Source organism: Dromiciops gliroides, chromosome 4, assembly GCF_019393635.1.
Source record: "Dromiciops gliroides isolate mDroGli1 chromosome 4, mDroGli1.pri, whole genome shotgun sequence".
Classification (NCBI taxonomy): domain Eukaryota; kingdom Metazoa; phylum Chordata; class Mammalia; order Microbiotheria; family Microbiotheriidae; genus Dromiciops; species Dromiciops gliroides.
The window spans coordinates 61074768-61093514 of NC_057864.1; the positions used below are offsets into that span (position 1 = coordinate 61074768).

Sequence of the window (18747 nt, forward strand, 5' to 3'; positions counted from 1 at the left end):
TGTAACGATTGGAATGACGCCACCTGCTGGAGACTTACTGTAGAAGAGTTCTGCCCATGAAGCGAAGGTCTTTGAGGGCAAGACCAGGAGTCTTTTCTTTGGCGTCAGGAAGTGACACGGGCTAGTGGGAGGAGGAAAGAAGAGACTGGCGCTCAGTCTCGCGCTCTTTCCTTTGGACTCTGGTGGAGAGCGGAGCTAGAAATGTGCTCTCCCTTTAATAGATAGGAATCTATGCCTTTTTCTCTTTCTTTACCAAATTCTTATTCTCCTTAATAAATGCCTAAAAGCCTAACTCTTGCTAAAGCTTATAATTTATTGGCGACCACTCATTAAATAGTTTAGACAGTTTAGCTAGAATTTTAGCCCTTAACACACTCATTCCTCCGATGATGACTTTCAAAACATACAAATGAATCCCTTATCTTGAATCAGTTTTAAGATCTTTCTCTTCTTCTCCCTTTCTCTACCCAAAATGCCATCTACAAAGAAGACTTGCAGTTGATTACGATTTGCATTCTAAGTAATTAACAATGACGAATGTTATTTTTTTAAAGTATTATGACAAGATCTGAATGTCCACATACATGGCTGCAAATTATAGTATACCTGTCCATTAAGCCGCCATACCTTGGATTTTCTTCTAATACATTTGGCATCACGCGAATTGTGCTTGGCACCTTTTTGCGAAGCTCCAGATGCTCTAAGGATTTTCTTTTTCACGAGATGTCGACTGCATGTGTTACTTGGCAGTCTGGTATCTCTTAGTTTGTCACATTTGTATTATCAGACTTTGTAATCCTATGGAATTGGGTGAGATTTCCCATAGGAGATAGCCACTAAGCAATTTTTTTGAAGGAAGCCAGAAATTCTTTAAGTATAAATAGATGTTTGTGTATATGCATATATACACCCATTTGTATTTATGTATATCAAATCACCTGTAGAATATACATATGAAAGAAATTATTCCCTCTCTTATATTAATAACCAGTTACTATTGGGGAGATCCTAAACATTTTCCCTTCCTATTTCCTCATTCTTTGCTAGGTCAAATCAGTCTCTGAAGAATAGGGTTAATAATGAAGTGGGATTTAACATTTTCCTCAATTTTGTTCAGACCCCATGCAACTGGGCAAACCCACTGTGTTCTATTCAGGTTTTTTTTTTGGGGGGGGAGGCATAGATCCTTTGTCTAGATTGCCCAGGCTGGTGGTACCAAGAATGAGATAATCAAAATGTCTCCCAGCCCCTCATAAGATAGGTCCACCTCTCATTATAATATTCATTCTTCTCATTAATTGTTAACCAATCAGAGTTGATTGCTGTCTGTCAGGAATATCCACTCTTCTAAGGGCATGTAAGTGTCAGTAGGCTGCCATGATCCATCTTGGGTTTACAAGAGACAGTTAAATGACCATCCTTTAATTAATTATTTGCTAGTCATAATTGATAAAATGATTACCCAGAAATTATGTCTCTTGAACATTTTATACATTACACATATATACATATGTATGCATATACACATATATATACATGTTCGTATTTATGTATATGTATTTTGTATTTGTGCACATAAATACAAATGTGTGTTGTGGTAAAAAGTGAAAGTTTTTAACAGTCGGTTAGGATAACTGAAGGACGCCAGTTTTTGAAGGACCACCCTTTCGGGGAGGAGACCATGACGAACCGCCCGTGCGTCTGCTAAGCACTCAACTTCCGGGGTGCGAGCTTAAAGGCAAGGAGAGAACGGAAGTGATGTCTTTTCTCTCCTTGCCCGCTGGCTTGCTCTGCACACACAGATGCTGACTCAGGTTCGACAGCATGGTCCTTGGTGATCGGCCTGGTCCTCCATAACAGCACATGCTTGATGCGGTTCTCAGTCTCAGAGGTGGTTTTGGAATTTGGTGAGTTCTATACGGAATATAGACTAAGCTTAGATCTAAGACTATTTGTATTTCTACTTTCCTCTTCCTCTAATCAACATCACCTTGTTTTGTTGGCTAATTAATTCCCAAGCAATAAAAGCTCTAACTAAAGCTCAGACTAAACTAAAGCTTCTAACTAAAGCTTCTTTCACTTACTGGTCTGGGAGATATATAAGGGAAAGGTTAAAGGGGAGTTTAATGCTCTTGTATGCAATTTTAAATCTCACAGTTTATACATGCATATACATGCATACATACATATATTATGTGTGGGTGGGTGGGTGTGTGGTGGGGTACATACACAGAAGTGTATATGCATATTCTACAAGTAAGTATATACCAGGCAGGTAGGACCACTCACACAAAGGCACCAAGGGGCAGGTCTTTGGGGGTAAAGAGAGTCATGTTCAAAATTAGTTTTAAAATGTTCATTAGAGAAATAAAAATGGTTTGTAGCTTTTATCATCTTAATCTCAACAAGAAACATGTGTTAAGCACTGACTCTGTGCTAGGCCTGAAAAGGAACGGTATATTGACCGGGCATCAAACCCAGTGCAATTATACACCACCAAGAACTTTCAAAGAACAATCAGCATAGGAAAGTTTCTCTCAGCAAAGCCAAACAGTCAAGTCTTAAAAACACCACAAAAGCCACAAAGGTGAGATGAGTCATCTTGTTAAATGCAAAAAGAACTTTCACACAAAGAGTCCATTTTAAAGGAAAATAAGCAGATCCCTGCCTATGTTGTTGCCCAGCTTTTAAGTAGGATCCATTTGGCTTCAGATGGGAAGGTGACTCATAGGGGTGCTACTCAGCATGGGTGTGCCATGTGTTTTTTTTTTTCTTTAGTGCAGGTTTGAAGCATAAAAGAGAGATGGGGGAAGAAGAAAGATGCGAGCCCTGAGGTCTGGCCATGGTGTCAGTGCAAAGATCAGATGGATGCTGCAGGAAGCTAGTTCTAGGGCACACTGGCATATCTGGGAGGCAAGAATGGTGACTCACTCTGACATGACTAGAAGCCAAATGAAAATATCTGCAGGGGACAGGGAAGGTTCAACACAAAGTCTAGAAGCTTTTATATGCATCAGTTGCTCTGCAGGCCCTCAAAGCAGAATTTTAAACAAACATGGCCTGGGGAGAAATTTGTTTTGGAAGGATTCAAAGTAAATTTGCAGAGCAAAATTATATTTCACTTATCATCGACTTGGAAATTCTTGATCAATATGAATACATTCTCCTCATTTTATGTATGAGGAAGCTAAGAAAAGAAGCAATCTCACATGGCTCACTCGGCCACTTACTGGCAAAGTCAAGACAAAACCCAAGTTTATTGTCTCCTAATCCAGTCGCCTTTCCATTATATCACCCTCCCTGTCTCTCAGCTTAAGCTGTGCTTCATAATTCAAAACTGTGGTTAAACCAATTAAGTCTAGGAATTATAAACCTTTACATCTTTATTCCCTTATTTCCATTTAACGAGAACTAGTGAACGATAATAATTCATTCCCATAGGGTGTTGGAAAGCTTTCCCTATAATGAACCCCTGAGGTAGTTAGTACAAGTGTCACAGGGGCTTACAGAAGAGATGTCAAAATGAAATCTCCAATTCTTTTATACTTTTTCTGCATCAAATGGTTACTCTAATTTTGCAATGAAGTATTTCTATTAAATAGTTGAAGTATTTCAGGGAACGGGCCTTCAACTGATCACAAAGTTTCCAAAGTATACATCTTAACCGTGCATTTGTTTCAGCCTATACACCAGATGTGCACATCCTGTTTAAAGTACAGCATATTTAAAGGGACGTCCAGTCAGACAATCTCAACAATAAGTCACTTCTCAATAGCGTAAAATTATATATATATATATATGTATATATATATATATGCATATACATGTATCTGTGTATGTGTATTTACATACGCACAGTATGATGTGATTGTATAATGTGGTAAGTATGTTCTTGTAACCTGAGAAAGGCACAGATCACACAGATGTTTTCCGTGCACTTTGAAAACATTTTCACCATCCTCTTCAGAAGTCAATGAACATCAAACACAGTATAAGGAAATTAAGGATATTCTTCTATTTCCTCTTACATGAAGCTGAAATATCATGAGTAGCTTGATTTAAGTATGATGCTTACTCTAGAAGAAAATCTCTGAACATCAACTGTTGGCCATGACATATGCTTCCTAATATTTCATGGTTAAAGCTACACAATCAACTCAAAATACTGTTATTGTTTGTCCTTCATTCTCAAGAGGGCCATGACATCAGGGTGATGTCATGACTTGCACACTCTCTCCTCCAGAGCCATCTAGATGCAGTGGCAAGATATACATCAAGTGAAGAAACCAAAGCTACCTATTCCCATGTGAAAAAATGCTCTAAATCTCTAATGATCAGAGAGATGCAAATTAAAACAACTCTGAGGTACCACCTGACACCTACCAGATTGGTTAAAATGACAAAAAAGGAAAATAATAAATGTTGGAGAAGTTGTGGGAAAATTGGAACACTAACGCATTGTTGGTGGAGCTGTGAACTGATCCAACCATTCTGGAGAGCAATTTGGAATTATGCCCAAAGGGCAATAAAGCTGTGCATACCCTTTGACCCAGCAATACCACTTTTGGGTCTTTTGCCCAAAGAAATCATGGAAAGGGGAAAGGGACCCACATGTACAAAAATATTTATAGCTGATCTTTATGTGGTGGCAAGGAATTGGAAGTTGAGGGGATGCCCATCAATTGGGGAATGGCTGGACAAGTTGTGGTATATGAATACAATGGAATACTATTGTGCTGTAAGAAACGATGAGCAGAAAGAGTTCAGAGAAACCTGGAGGGTCTTGTGTGGGCTGATAATGAGTGAGATGAGCAGAACCAGAAGAACACTGTACACAGTATCATCAACATTGAGTGTTGATCTATTGTGATGGACTATATTCTTCTCACCAATGCAATGGTACAGAAGAGTTCCAGGGAACTCATGATAGAAGAGGATCTCCAAATCGAGGGGAAAAAAAAAAAAAGAACTGTGGAGTAGATGCTGAATGAACCATACTATTTCTTTTGTTTTTATTGCTGATGTTTTTTTTATTTTGAGGTTTTTCGTCATTGCTCTGATTTTTCTCTTATAACATGACTAATGTAGAAATATGTTTAATGTTATTATGTGTGTGTGTGTGTGTGTGTGTGTGTGTGTATAAAACCTATATCAGATTACCTGCTGTCTAGGGGAGGGGGGAGGGAGGAGAGGGAGGGAGAAAAATCTGAAATTGGAAAGCTTGTATAAACAAAAGTTGAGAACTATCTTTACATGTAACGAGAAAAAAATAAAATACTTTATTAATTTTTTAAAAAAGATATACATCAGGACAACTGGAGATGGCTCCAGATGTTTGAGGTAATTGGGGTTAAGTGACTTGCCCAGGGGGTCACCCAGCTAGTAAGTGTCTGAGATGAGATTTCAACTCTGGTCCTCCGAACTTCAGGGCCAGAGCTCTAACCACTGCACCACCTAGCTGCTCACTCCACTCAATCACCAAAATAATTTTCCTAAAGCAGAAGTCCAACCATGTCACCCCCCTGCTGAAAAAACTTCAGTGACTCCTTACACCTCCAGGATCAAGCAATCAATCAGCATTTATTAAGCACCAACTATGTGCCAGGCACTGTGTTAAGTGCCGGGGATACAAAAAGAGGGAAAGATAGTCCCTGCACTCAAGGAGCTAACAGTCTAATGGAGGAGACAACATGTGAACAAAAATATACAAAGCAACCCATACACAGGATAAGGAGGACCTAGTTAACAGAGGTGAGGCATTGGAATTAAGAAGAATTGGGAACAGCTTTCTACAGAAGGTGGGAAGCCAGGGAGGTCAGTAGTCAGAATGGAAGAGGGTGGAAGGAGACTGTTCCAAGCATTCAAGATAGCCAGAGAGAATGCCCAGAGCCTAGAGATGGAGCGTCTTGTTCACCATACAACCGGGAGACACTAGAATTAAATATAACCTCCCTATTTTGCACCGCAAGTAAATGAAACAAAAGACACAGCTAAAACTGTTCTTCTGATTACATATGTTGTGGAAACAGGTGTTATGGAGGATTTAACATTTAGCAAACCTATTAATGGCAATGTCACACATCAAGAGAAATTCTGAATGTAACTGACAGAGCTTTTTAAATAAAAATGACAATGCAGGGAAAACTGCGATTTCCCAGTTTCCACTATCAGTCATTTCCCAGGCCACCACACCTGTTCTGGCTTAGCTCTCCTCCCTTCGTAATCTCCATCCCTTGGTTCACTTCTTCAGCTCTATGTCCTCTTGCCAACCCCAAAACTTGGATTACTACCACCCTCTTCCTCCTTGGAAAAAGCCACAATACCATTGTATGTTCTCTACATCACCTGGGTCCTCCCCACAGTCAGGAAATCCTTTTACTCCCCCAAGTTGATTCTCTATCCCAGTGGTGTCAGACTCAAACAGAAACATCCATACATAAGGATCCTTGTGAGCCACATATTGATTTGGTTTTAAAATGTAATGTTACCTTTGACTGTGCTCTTACTTATTTTGTTAAATTTCCCAATTACATTTTAATCTGGTTCAGGCTGCTCTATTCTACTGACGACAGTGGCTGCTCCATACCTTGTCTTCCTTCCTCAGGACCCCATAAAACCTCCTTTCCCCATCCTCTCAGCTCAAGCCTTTCAAAAACATCGAAGACATCCGCTTCAACCCCCTTCTTTTCCCCTTCTCATTTCACAGCCCCAGCCGTCATCCCCCCATCATCTCGCCCTTCGCTCCACTCTCTGAGGAGAGATGGTGATACTCCTTGCCAAGGCCAACCCCTTTCCGTGTGCCCTTGATCCCATTTCCTCCAGTCTTCTCCAGAAAACTGCCTCGACTATCATGGCTTCTCGCTATAATCTTCAATCTCTCACTCTTTATGGTTGCCTTAAAACATTCCCAAATCTACCCCATCCTTAAGAACAAAAACATAAAACCCTTCACTTGACCTTCTGTGGTTCGCTGTTCAGCTATTTCAGTCGTGTCCAACTCTTATGATCCCATTTAGGGTTTTCTTGGCAAAGATACTGGAGTAGTTTGCCATTTCCTCCTTAGGCAATCAGGGTGAAGTGACTTGTCCAGGGTCACACAGCTAGTACGTGTCTGAGGCCACATTTGAACTCAGGTTTTCCTGATTTTAGGCCCAGCACTCTATGCACTGTTCCACCTAACTGCCCTCACTGTAAAATGATTTTAAAAGCTTATGTTCCTCTTTGCTTGTGGAATGCTTTTGGCTTTAAATCTTATATTTCTTTATATGAAGCTGTGCTGCTCTGAGTGATACCCAGTTTGTTTACCTATAAATCTTATCCATTTAATGAACAAGTTAGGTATTTACCCTTTTTGCAACAGATTTTTATCTTTCTCCTTCAAGAGAGGCTCCTACTTGATTCACTGGATTTAAAATTAGAAGGCAATTTAAATCATCTAGTCCACCCCCCTCCATTTTACAGAAAAAGAAAGGGGCCCAAGAGAGGTTATATGATTTGCGTGAGGTCAGACAGGTAATAATCAAGCTGGGATCTGCTCTGAACCCAGGTCCTCTGAATCTAAATGTGTCCTTGGTCTAAGGGAAAGTCCATGGAGAGAGTTCAGGGGGCTGTACATTTAGATAGCAAAAAACTATCATCTTTATTTTTTACTAACCTCTCACTGAAACTTAGTATTTTCCTCAATTATTAATTTAAAAAATATTCCAAGCTGGAGTCCACAGGCTTCATCAGATGTCAAAGGGGCCCCTGATGCCTTGTCCTCCATCATCCTGCCTCCTATTATGACATTTACAATATTCAGGTTGTAACTTGGTCTGATATTGACCCGCAAAGGAAATTAATTGAGAAAACTAGGAATAAAGGGAACCCTTTGCTAAAATGGCTATGTCACCCAGGAGTTCATGATAGCCAAGGAAGGGCTACCTCCAGCAAATGCTCCATTTGGGAGAGAAGCCGTTACAAAGCTAAGAAAACATTTCCCCCTTAGCATGAAACTCTACAAGGGGTGGGTGCTACACAGAGAGTGTAGGAAGATGAGGTGAGGAAGGTGGCTGGGACCAAGCTATGCAGGGAATTTAAATCCAAACACGTTTGATCCTGGAAGCAGCAGGTGCCACTGGAATTTAAGTAGTGGAGTGGCATGGTCAGGCCAGCACTGAAGGAAAATGGCCTTGGCAGCAGTAGTCGGGAAGATCCTTTGGAGTGAGGGAAGGAGATTAATTACGTACAGGTCAGAGGTGAGGAGCCAAATTAAAGCGATGCTTTGTGAGGAGAAGAGGATGGGTGTGAGATATGGTGGGAGGTACAACCAGCAAGCTCAGGCCATTAGCAGGATGTATGGAATGAGGGACAGAGAAATAAACCTGGGCGATGGAAAGGACAGTGGTGCCCATAACAGGAGTAGGAATTTCTAAAGTGGGATGAGTTTGGGGCAAATATGAGCTGTTTTGTGCCTACCTGCTAGGTTTGAGAAGTCTATGAGACATCTGTTTTGAAATGTCCACCAGGCAGATGGTGATGTAGAACTAAGACTCAGTTAGAGAGCCTGGGACTGCAGAGGTAGATCTGAAGTTAATGAAGTCCCTTAGAGCCACCATGTAGAGGAAAGAGGAGCCAAGACAGAGCCTTGGGTCATACCCACAGCTAGTAGGCATGACATGCATGATGAGCCAGTAAAAGATTCTGAGCTGGAGCAGTCGGGCAGACAGGAGAGAGATGTGTCATGAAAACCCAAAGAAGAGAGAATAGGAGAGCGTGGTCAACAGGGTCACATGCTTCAGAGGGGTTATTAAGGAGGATGATTGGAAAAAGACCCTCAGATTCATCCATTAAGAGATAAGAATAGAGGCAGCTAGGTGGCACAGTGGATAGAGTACCAGCCCTGGATTCAGGAGGACCCGAGTTCAAATCCGGCCTTAGACCCTTGCCACTTACTAGCTGTGTGAACCTGGGCAAGTCACTTAACCCCAATTGCCTCACCAAAATAAAAAGAGATAAGAATAGTAATTTCAGAAAGAGCAGTTTCCATTGAGTGATTCAATTGAAAGGCATATTGAAATGGTCTGAGAAGTGAGTAAGAGGAGAGGAAGTGGAGACAACACGTATAGGCAGCTTTTTCTATGAGTCTGACTGGGAAAGAGGTGATAGATTGTAGGAATGGTAGGGTCAAGTGAAGGGGTGGGCAGCTAGGTGGTACAGTGGATAGAGTGCTGTGCCTAGAGTCAGGAAGACTCATCTTCCTGAGCAAATCTGGCCTTAGACACTTACTAGCTGCATGAGCCTGGGCAAGTCATTTCACCTTTTTTGCCTCAGTTTCCTCAACTGTAAAATAAGCCGGAGAAGGAAATGGCAAACAACTCTAGTATGTCTGCCAAGAAAACCCCAGATGGGGTCACGAAGAGTTGGATACAACTGAAACAAGTGAACAACAGCAAAGAAGGCCACAAAACCTATTCCTGTGAATGAGCTATCACATCCCAGCTGGCCAGCACACATGAGCACTTCTGCAGTATTTGTTTAATAATTAAGCAACAGGTCTGAAATACCAGCATGATTTGAATCCTCGGCACAATTTATAATCTGCCTTCCATCCTTTAAAGAAAAGGAACTTAATAATAACTTGGGATGATAATGAAAGACTTTTAAATCTTGATTTGTTTTGCATCCTCTTTTCTTTGTTTGGGGGCACCGTAGGATATGCCGAGAGCACTGCCCTTCATGCAAGAATCTAGAGCTAATATTTCATGCATATGTAACAGAGAGGTAACAACAGTGCTCCATAGACAGAGGGCGGTGAGTACAGATACACCAGTGGTTTCCAAAGAGAGGACTGGGGCTCCCAGGGTAGAAGATAACTGGAGGGAATGCTAGCTTAAGCAGGGAATCCTTCAGGGACACAGAGAGTTGACCCTCTCTCCCTCTCCACCTCTTTTTCAGGGCTGACCTCCAGTAGCAGCAAAAGGAAGGCTGAGCCAGTGCTTTAGGAAGCCAGACCCAGGTAGGAGAAAGGCTGAGCCAGAAGCCTGGGGAGCAGGGGCAGCCGGGGGCTGAGCTGGGGCCCAGAGGGCAGCAGAGGGAACACACCTGGCACAGTCAGGGAGAATAGCAGTGCCAGAGGCAGCAGCACAGTGCGTGAGGACCAGTAGGGTAGCCTGTTGGTTCTCTTCTTTCCCACTTCCTTCCAAAGGCTGGGGCAGAAGGTAACAACCAATCAGAAAACACTCATCAATTTCCTATTGTGTGCTGAGCACCTTGACAGGCTCTGAGGACACAAAGTGAAGGTTCCTTGAGTGTCACATTCACCTCCTCAGTGTCTCTCTCCCTCCCATTGTCCAATCAGTTGCCAAGCTGTCATTTCCATCGTAGTAACTCCCATATACGCTGCCTTCCCTTCTCTGACATAGCTACCAGCCTGGTGGAGGCCAGCATCAGCTCATGCCTAGATGACAACTGATTCACTAGGTTGGCCCCAAGGCTGGTAACTCAAGCTCAGGGAAAGAAATGGGACGTAAGGGGCAGCTAGGTGGTGCAGTGGCTAGAGCACCGGCCCTGGAGTCAGGAGTATGTAATGATTAGAATGACTCCACCTACTGGAGACTTGCTGTGGAGAGCTCCACCATGAGGAAAATGCCTCAGAGGCATTGTGGCTTTTCCTTGGCGTCAGGAAATGACGTTTGCTCATGGGTGCTGTCTATCAAGGCTACTAGCCAATCAACTTGAGGAGCCTCCTATGGTCTGGGAGGAGACAGGAAGGAGGAAAGGGAGCCTGCACAGAGAGCGCTGGGGCTTTTTGGCTTCCTGAGTTGATGGTGGTGGCGGCAGAGGACTTCACAGGAAATTTGAGGAAAGATAGGAATGCCAGGTTGTTAGAATTCTGTTCTCAATCTTTTTCTTTCTATTTTCCAATAAACCCTTAAAAACCTAAACTCGTTTTATCAGTGATTTTTAGTCAGTTTCCCCCAAAACTGGGGGAACAGATTAGAATCCACATTTAGAATCTTAAATTACACAAGTACCTGAGTTCAAATCCGACCTCAGACACTTAACACTTACTAGCTGTGTGACCCTGGGCAAATCACTTAACCCCAATTGCCTCACTAAAAAAAAAAAAATAAATGGGACGTAAGAGAGACATTCAGGGGCTCAGCCTCAAATTCACCTAGGAAAGACCCTGTTCTAGCCACCACAGGAAAGCAGTGGCCATATCTGCTCTCTCTGGCACATAGCAAATGCTTAATTCATGCTTTATCTAGCCAGCCAGCTCCAAGTGAAATCACGTTACAAGTCATATGAACTTTCACTTCATCTTTTTATCTATCATCAAGTACTTTGTACTCAATTTAGATCTAAAGCCATAACCTGTTCTTTTCTGTTTGGAAATATCAGAGGACTTAATACAATAAAATACAGATACAAGAATACACATAAAAATGGAATTGACAAATCTTCAATATACCAGTTGGTTTTCAGTATTAAAAGTTTCCATATAGAGAGATATAGATAGACAAATACATATGATTATGCTTTCTGCTTGTCAATAAGATATTCAATCTTATAATGTTTATGTTTTGCTTTTTATATCTAGATCAGAGATTGTTAATCTGGGGTCTTTTTCAATAACTGTACTTGAACCTTATTAGTTTCCTTCACAATCCAATGTATTTTATATTCTGCATTTAAAAACATTATTCTGAGAAGAGATTCATAGGCTTCACCAGAGTCTGTCACAAAGAAAAAAAAAGGTTAAGAACCTCACCCAGATCTTAGAGATGCAACCAATTTAAATTCCTTGTACTTTAGTGTAGTAAAGTGCAATTAACCCAATCAACTAGTTAAGTCAGCCAACAAAGATTTATTGATCACAAATATTTATATACTCAGAATGCTTCCTGGTATAGGAAGTCTAAGTCCTGGTCCCTGCCTTCCTGAAGTTTCTGAGTTAGCTGGGGAAATACAGGGGACACTCATGGAACAGAGCAATGAACACCAGAGCATGGAATTAGGTATGAAGTTGGGGCGGCAGCTTGGCTCTGTGGAAATAGCACCCAGGTCTCTGAACACAGCCTTGGCTCAGCCACTGACGTGCTGTGTATGGGGAGGGAAGGGTGCAAATCCTTTAACACCCACAGTCTCCTATCTATAAAATGAGGGTGTTTGATTAAATTATTGCTAAGCCCTAGGCTCTAAAATTCTATGTCCCTTTTCTGTGCTAAAGGAATTCTGAGAAAAACAGGGGCAAGAAGGGGTGGAGTTCAAAGGCAAAGCTTAGTGGAAGAGGAGGGAATTGTCAACATGAGCTGCGAAGGCCATGGAAGCTTTTTCTAGCCAGTTCAAATCTAGTCTCAGGCACTTAATAGCTACGGAAGTCACTTAACCTCAATTATGAAATGACTGGAGATAATAGCACCAACCTCACAGGGTTATTGTGAGTATCAAGTAAGATAATATTTGTAAAGAGTTTACCACACATGGTAGACACTTAAAAACTAAGTATTTTTCCCTGCCCCAAAAAGAGGTTATGCAACTTACCTAAGATCACACAATTAACAAAAGAATTAGGACTAGAATTGAGGTGCCTGATTCCTAGTTCAGTGTTCTTCTCATAACTAACCCCATGCTGATTCTTGATAATCCGAAAGGCTTGATACTATACGACTGGGAAAACGGTGGTGCCACTGATCAGGAATTTGGGAAAGGGCATTAGCAAGTGGAAATGTGCTAGGGGAGGAGAAAGGGCCAAAAATTTGGAAATCTGGATATCGTGACCTTAGCGGTTACAGATGAAGTCATTAGAATGGACGAGCTCTAAGTAGAGAACTTTAGGAACAATTTCATAAGAAAATTTACCCAAAAAACTCATGGAAAAAATACAATGTAATTTCTTTTATCCAGCATCCCCTAAGAAATAATAGGATTCTCTTTGATCATTGTATTTTCCTAGAAACGAAGGAAAGATTGGGATCTTGTACAATTTTCTTCCATTTCTACAGCCAGAAAACAACATGGCAGCAAGGGTAATGTTAGCATAAGACATCAAGATAATAAAAAAATATCAGATAATATAAAATTTTACTGTGTAATTCAAAGCTGTAACTACTTACTGTCATTGTCAACAACTATTTTGAATGAGAAATTAGATAATTTTTGGTTTGAAATAATGCACACCGGGGGCAGCTAGGTGGACACTTACTAGCTATGTGGCCCTGGGCAAGTCACTTAACCCTCATTGCCCCACAAAAAAAAGAAGAAAATCACTAATGAAATAATGCACACCTCTTGATATTGATATTTTAATATCAATATCTAAACAGCACTGAAAAGTGTCAACATCAGCCTGTCCCCACATCTATAGTTACTGTAAGTAATAAGAAAGAACTATTGTTTTCATCTAACACAACAAATTGCATTCTATAGAACACAAACAACTCAAATCTTTTGCTCACAATAAGATATATTTAAACATTAAAGGGGAGAAAACACTCTTGATTGATCTTAGAGTTGCATATAAGTACAGCTTGTACATAAACAAAAGTATACTCATTACATATTTACCAGGCACTGCCCTGTATATATTCATTAAAAGCATTTCAGCCAGTGTAAACTGGACTTGTTCCAGGCAAGATAAGGCAGACATCTTCAAAGTATTCTTAAAATAAAAACTAAAGCAAATTTGATGTACTATTTTACATAGAGAAAATCCAGGAAGAAGTTATTTGCTACCATGATGGATATCGTTTTTTCTGATAAAACTTCCTTTTCTAGGTCTTTTGTCCTAATATACTTTATGTACACTTTGGAGTATGTTGGGGTATGCCTTGTATAATAACTGACATAGTACACCTGTACTCATTTCATAAGACACTATATACAATAACTATTTTCATTGACAGAAGATTATAATTATGATTTCTTTGCTTTTATGGCATATCTTTGGTTACATGCATAATTTTTGATACTAAATCCTTGGTTGAAAATGAATCTTCAGGGGCAGGTAGGTGGCCCTGGATTCAGGAGTACCTGAGTTCAAATCTGGCCTCAGACACTTGACACTTACTAGCTGTGTGACCCTGGGCAAGTCACTTAACCCTCACTGCCCCACCAAAAAAAAAAAAAAGAATCTTCTAATCATATCACTGTTCCTATGGTAAAATGAAATCCAGTTTATAACAATTCATTTTGGAACAATTTCCAATGATACTGTAAGTCTATAAATCATGTAACACCACAATCCCTAAAGATTCAAAATCATAGTCTCAAAAAGCAATGGAAGGATGCCTTACCCATTATTACTGATGATGGTTTGTGTATATAAAAAGCAGGGTAACCACTGTCATTCAGCACACACATGCCTTGGAAGAGGAGGAGTGTGAGTCACGTTGCTAGGATGGGATAAGAGGTGGATAATTGGCGCTGAGGGAGATGCCCTCTGGAGACTTTATGGATAAGAAGGGAGAGAGCTAAGAACTGTGGAGAATGAGAAATCATGGATGAGTTATCCTTTATTCTACTGCTGGCAAGTGAGATCCTGGAAGAGCTGGGACTCGACCTCAATGTCTCAAGTGATAGGTAATTAGTCTTCTCAATCTAACTGTCTGCTTTTTAAAAAATTTCAGTCTCTCTAAAAATTTGCATAGACATACACATGCACATGCACATGCACATGCACCCACTCACACGCCCCCACACAGGTGCCACACCTGTACAAAATGCAATTCACAAAAGGGAAGAGAGGAGGAGGCAAAAATGTAATGAGAATTGATGTTAAAGTAAACTGTGAACTATACTGCTCCTACAGCAAGAAAAGTTTCACCACTAGAGCTGAGTAATCTATAGGATATTATACTCAAAAGCAACAAAAACAAACTGTAACAACTCCATAGCTTTGATTATAGACTATTAGTGAGTATATCATAGAGATCCATCATGCATTCAATGGGCTTTTCATTTTAAGGCTGAAAAGCATTGCTCTTTACTAACAAATCTCATCTTTTTAGTGTCAGTATTTTTCTGGCAATGCTATATGGTTGCAGAATCAAGAAATGCCATGATCTCCAAAGAATAAAAACTGACAAGAACCCAAAGGACATGGAAGACACCCAGTGATAGGCAACAGCATGTTAGCAACAATGTCAGCCTTCTAGACAAAGGGGAGCTAGGGACATAGGCAAAGGGCAGAAGCAGCAGAGAGTCTTGTCTAGACACAGAGGCGTCCCAGTCTTCCGGGAAGGATGAAGTAATTCTGGATGCCCACGTAGCTGAAGCATCCCAAGATGACAGGGTATCAAAGACACATAGAATACAACCTCCATGTGGAACACGAGCGTGGTTCCCAGTCCGAGGCCCTGGAAGCAAAGAAAGATAAGTCCTCTGCTCCCTTCAGCGCCTTGAGCCTCAGGACCTGCAGCGAATGGGAGTCTTTTCTATTGCAGGCCCTCTGCTGTCTGTGGTGCTTTGAGACCCCAACCATCCCACAGTTCAAAGGCAACAGACAAATAATGTGGAGATCGGATCCATGATCCCTTCATGGAGAGATTTACGGAAAGACGTGTACAAGAATGACATGGGATGAGGAATATTGCCAGCGGCACCGATGGGATGAATGATCACACCATCCCATCAAGAGAAGAGGGCCAAGAGCCAACTGGCCTGAGAGTCAGAAGGGCTGGGCTCATTCTACTACAGCTCCTTCACTAAGCCCTGGGACCTTGGGCAAGTCCCTTCCCCTCTCTGGTCCTCAGCTCTCTTAGCTATAAAACGAGGGGAATGGGAGTCAGTTTCTAAGGTTCCTTTCAACTCTAAACTCCATGACTTGGGGTGATTGCCTCTAGTGTTAAGAGCTAAAGCAATGGAGAGCATATTTAAGTAATACAGTTCAGTTTTCCTTGAATATTGAGGTAAATTGTAAACGATGCCAATCCACAATCCCTTTAATAGGGGCAGCTAGGTGGTGTAGTGGATGGAACACAGGAAGACCCAAATTCAAATCCTGCCTCAGACACTTAGCTGGGTGACCCTGGGCAAGTCAGTTCCTCATCTGTAAAATGAGCTGGAGAAGGAAATAGCAAAACTACTTGTCAAGAAAACCCCAAAAGGGGTCACAAAGAGTCAAACATGACTGAAACGACTAAACAGAAACAAAAATTCCTTTTAAAGGCTACTCTTAAAAAAAAAAGTATCTTGAAATGTTAATCCTGCATAACTGCACTCTTAAACCATCAGCAGCCAGTAAGGAATAGTAACAAAAGTAGTTTGTTATAAACGTTCCAAAGAATCCATTTCACATGACCTTGAACATTCTGAGAATATAATGGGCTATTAAAGATTTATTATCCAACATAGTAGGCAAATAACTACTGAAATTCCTCTAGCATGCCACAATGCTGTGCTGAACAGGATGATGGAAATGTAAAGAGAGCCAGCTACCAAAAGATCCGAATTTTCTTCTTTACCACAGGTGGGATTATGAATAACCATTTATCTTTGTATTGACAATGAACCAAATAGTTTTCCTTCTATGTTTTTTTCCAAAACTAAATATCCTTTTAACTTGAATTGTGTCAAATATTAACTTGGCTGTGACTCGGCAAAAAACCAGTGTCTAGCCTGCACAGACTGTCCTCAAAGGGCTATTGCTCTATCATAAATTCCCTGCAAAAACAGCTGGAAAGCAGCTAAAGCCAACCTTGTCTTCATTTGGAGAGTTTGATCAACAGATGCCAGCTCCACATTATTACACTGACATATTTTAGACAAGGAAATTGCATCAAGAAGGGGGAAAAAAGAGGTGAAAATGAATTCCATCGCTAATCCTAATCAAGCTTCATCAATTCCTAAAGATCTAAATTAAGCTGACATAATAAAAATGACTTTGCCCTTACTGAGTGCTTTTCTTCTTGGAAAAAAAAAATATGGTATATAACTTACCTAAGAAAACTTCAGAAGGACACTTCGTATTCCATGATTTATATGTTTGATTTTTTTTACAGTTCTCCCATGAGACAATGCTAAAGGGAGAAGCGTGTGTTATTTATAATACACGGGACAAATTGGAACAAATACACTGTAGCAGAACACAGGACTTGATCAAACAAGGAAAGAGACTCCTCTTCTTTTTTTCTACACCTCTTCCCTAGGGCTTCAACTCAGAAGCAGACCTCCATACCTCAATTCTTTTTTCTTCTTTCTTCTTCCTTCCTCTTCCTCTTCTTCTTCATCATCATCATCATCACAGTTAACATTTATATAGAGCTTACTATGTGTCAGGCACAGTGCTAAGCGCCTTACAAATATTATCTCTTTTTATCTTCACAACATCCCTGGGAAGTAGGTGCTGTGATTATTCCCATTTTACAGATGAGGAAACTGAGGCAGACAGAAGTTAAAGTGACTTGCTGAGGGTCACAAAGCTGGCCAAATCTGAACTCCACTCTTCCTGACTCTGGGGCCAGAGCTTTATCCACTGTACCACCAAGCTGGCCAACTTGAAGGGGAAAGTAAAAACAGACAAAGGGCCTGATTTTACAGCACAAATGAGGTCTAAGGGAAAAAGTACTACTTCAAAGTTGCACAAATACAGTTTCTTTGGGGCTCTCTCTATACTTTCTTGGCACTGGGCCGTCCTTCAGGCCTAGTGACCAAAGCTGGTTTGTTCCTGTTCACACTTTTAAAATCTAACCATCTGGGACAGGATTCTTGTTGGCCTTTGTCTTGTTCAGCAATCTGTTCCTCACCAAGGCCTCATAAATTTACTCAACTGTAATATGATTAACATTTACATAAATTTATCTTTCACAGCTCTATCTTACCCTGGAGGCACAACTTGTTCCTCTCCAAGCACTATCGTCAATCTAAGGTGCTCAGAGAACAAATAGGGGGAGGGAAGGGGAGCCACAAATGCTCAGGAACAGGAACAAGCAAGCTATCTTCTGAGAAGCAATGCTGATGTCTTCTCACTTGTCATTCTTTTAAAAATATTAAGTTAAAAATGCAAAATTTAGGAACATTTACTTAATAAAGTATAAGTTAAAAACTATGAAACTCTCCTGGACTACGCCAAGTCTGTGATATTTCCCTTATACTCAATTCCTTAAAAATGTATAATATTGTCTTGATGTTCGATACGATTTCAGAACCAAAAGAGGCAGCTGGGCAACCTTAAATAATCTGCCACAAGAGCTAGAAGTAGCCCAGCAGGACAAGACCCATCTCACTATTGTTTTTAAATCTCCCAGACCTACTAAGGTGCCTTGGAAAGAGGGTAGGTGTGGAATATGTTTGTTGAAAAGAAAATTGTAGCAGAGCTAGTTAGTGGTAGAATTAGTCCTGAAATGGAGGCCTTCCTAATGCCAATCCAATATTCTGAGGACCTAGAGCTCAGAGGTGGACCCTCTGAGGAAACATTTAATAAATACTTCCACAAGGAATCGATTTAATAATCGCCTGATTTAATGAAAGTGCAAAAAAAAATTCTTTGTTGTTGAAAAAAAAATTTAGTTAGGTAATATTTTTTTCCTTCCAAAAATAGTCTAGAAGTAATTTTCTCTTATTTCCTTGGAAGAAAATGAATTATGACAAATTATGACCAAGCCCAAAAGAGAAGAGAAAATGCTTCACTTTCCTTGCAGAGGTGTGGGACCTGGCACAGACATCAGGCCCAAATGATCTTAATGTTATTGAACTGCTTCTTTTTCCCTATCTTTTTCTCCTTTGTTAGTAGGAGGAATGGTCACTTAATGGAAGGGGAGGGAT

The 18747-nt window shown here is 40.7% G+C and overlaps 1 protein-coding gene across 2 annotated transcripts in view; it reads right to left on the reverse strand.

Moving 5' to 3' along the window:
- The window catches only part of NME7 (NME/NM23 family member 7), a 171315-nt gene that overhangs the window by 131689 nt on the left and 20879 nt on the right, over positions 1-18747 (reverse strand). The gene's annotated exons all lie outside the window — the stretch shown is intronic.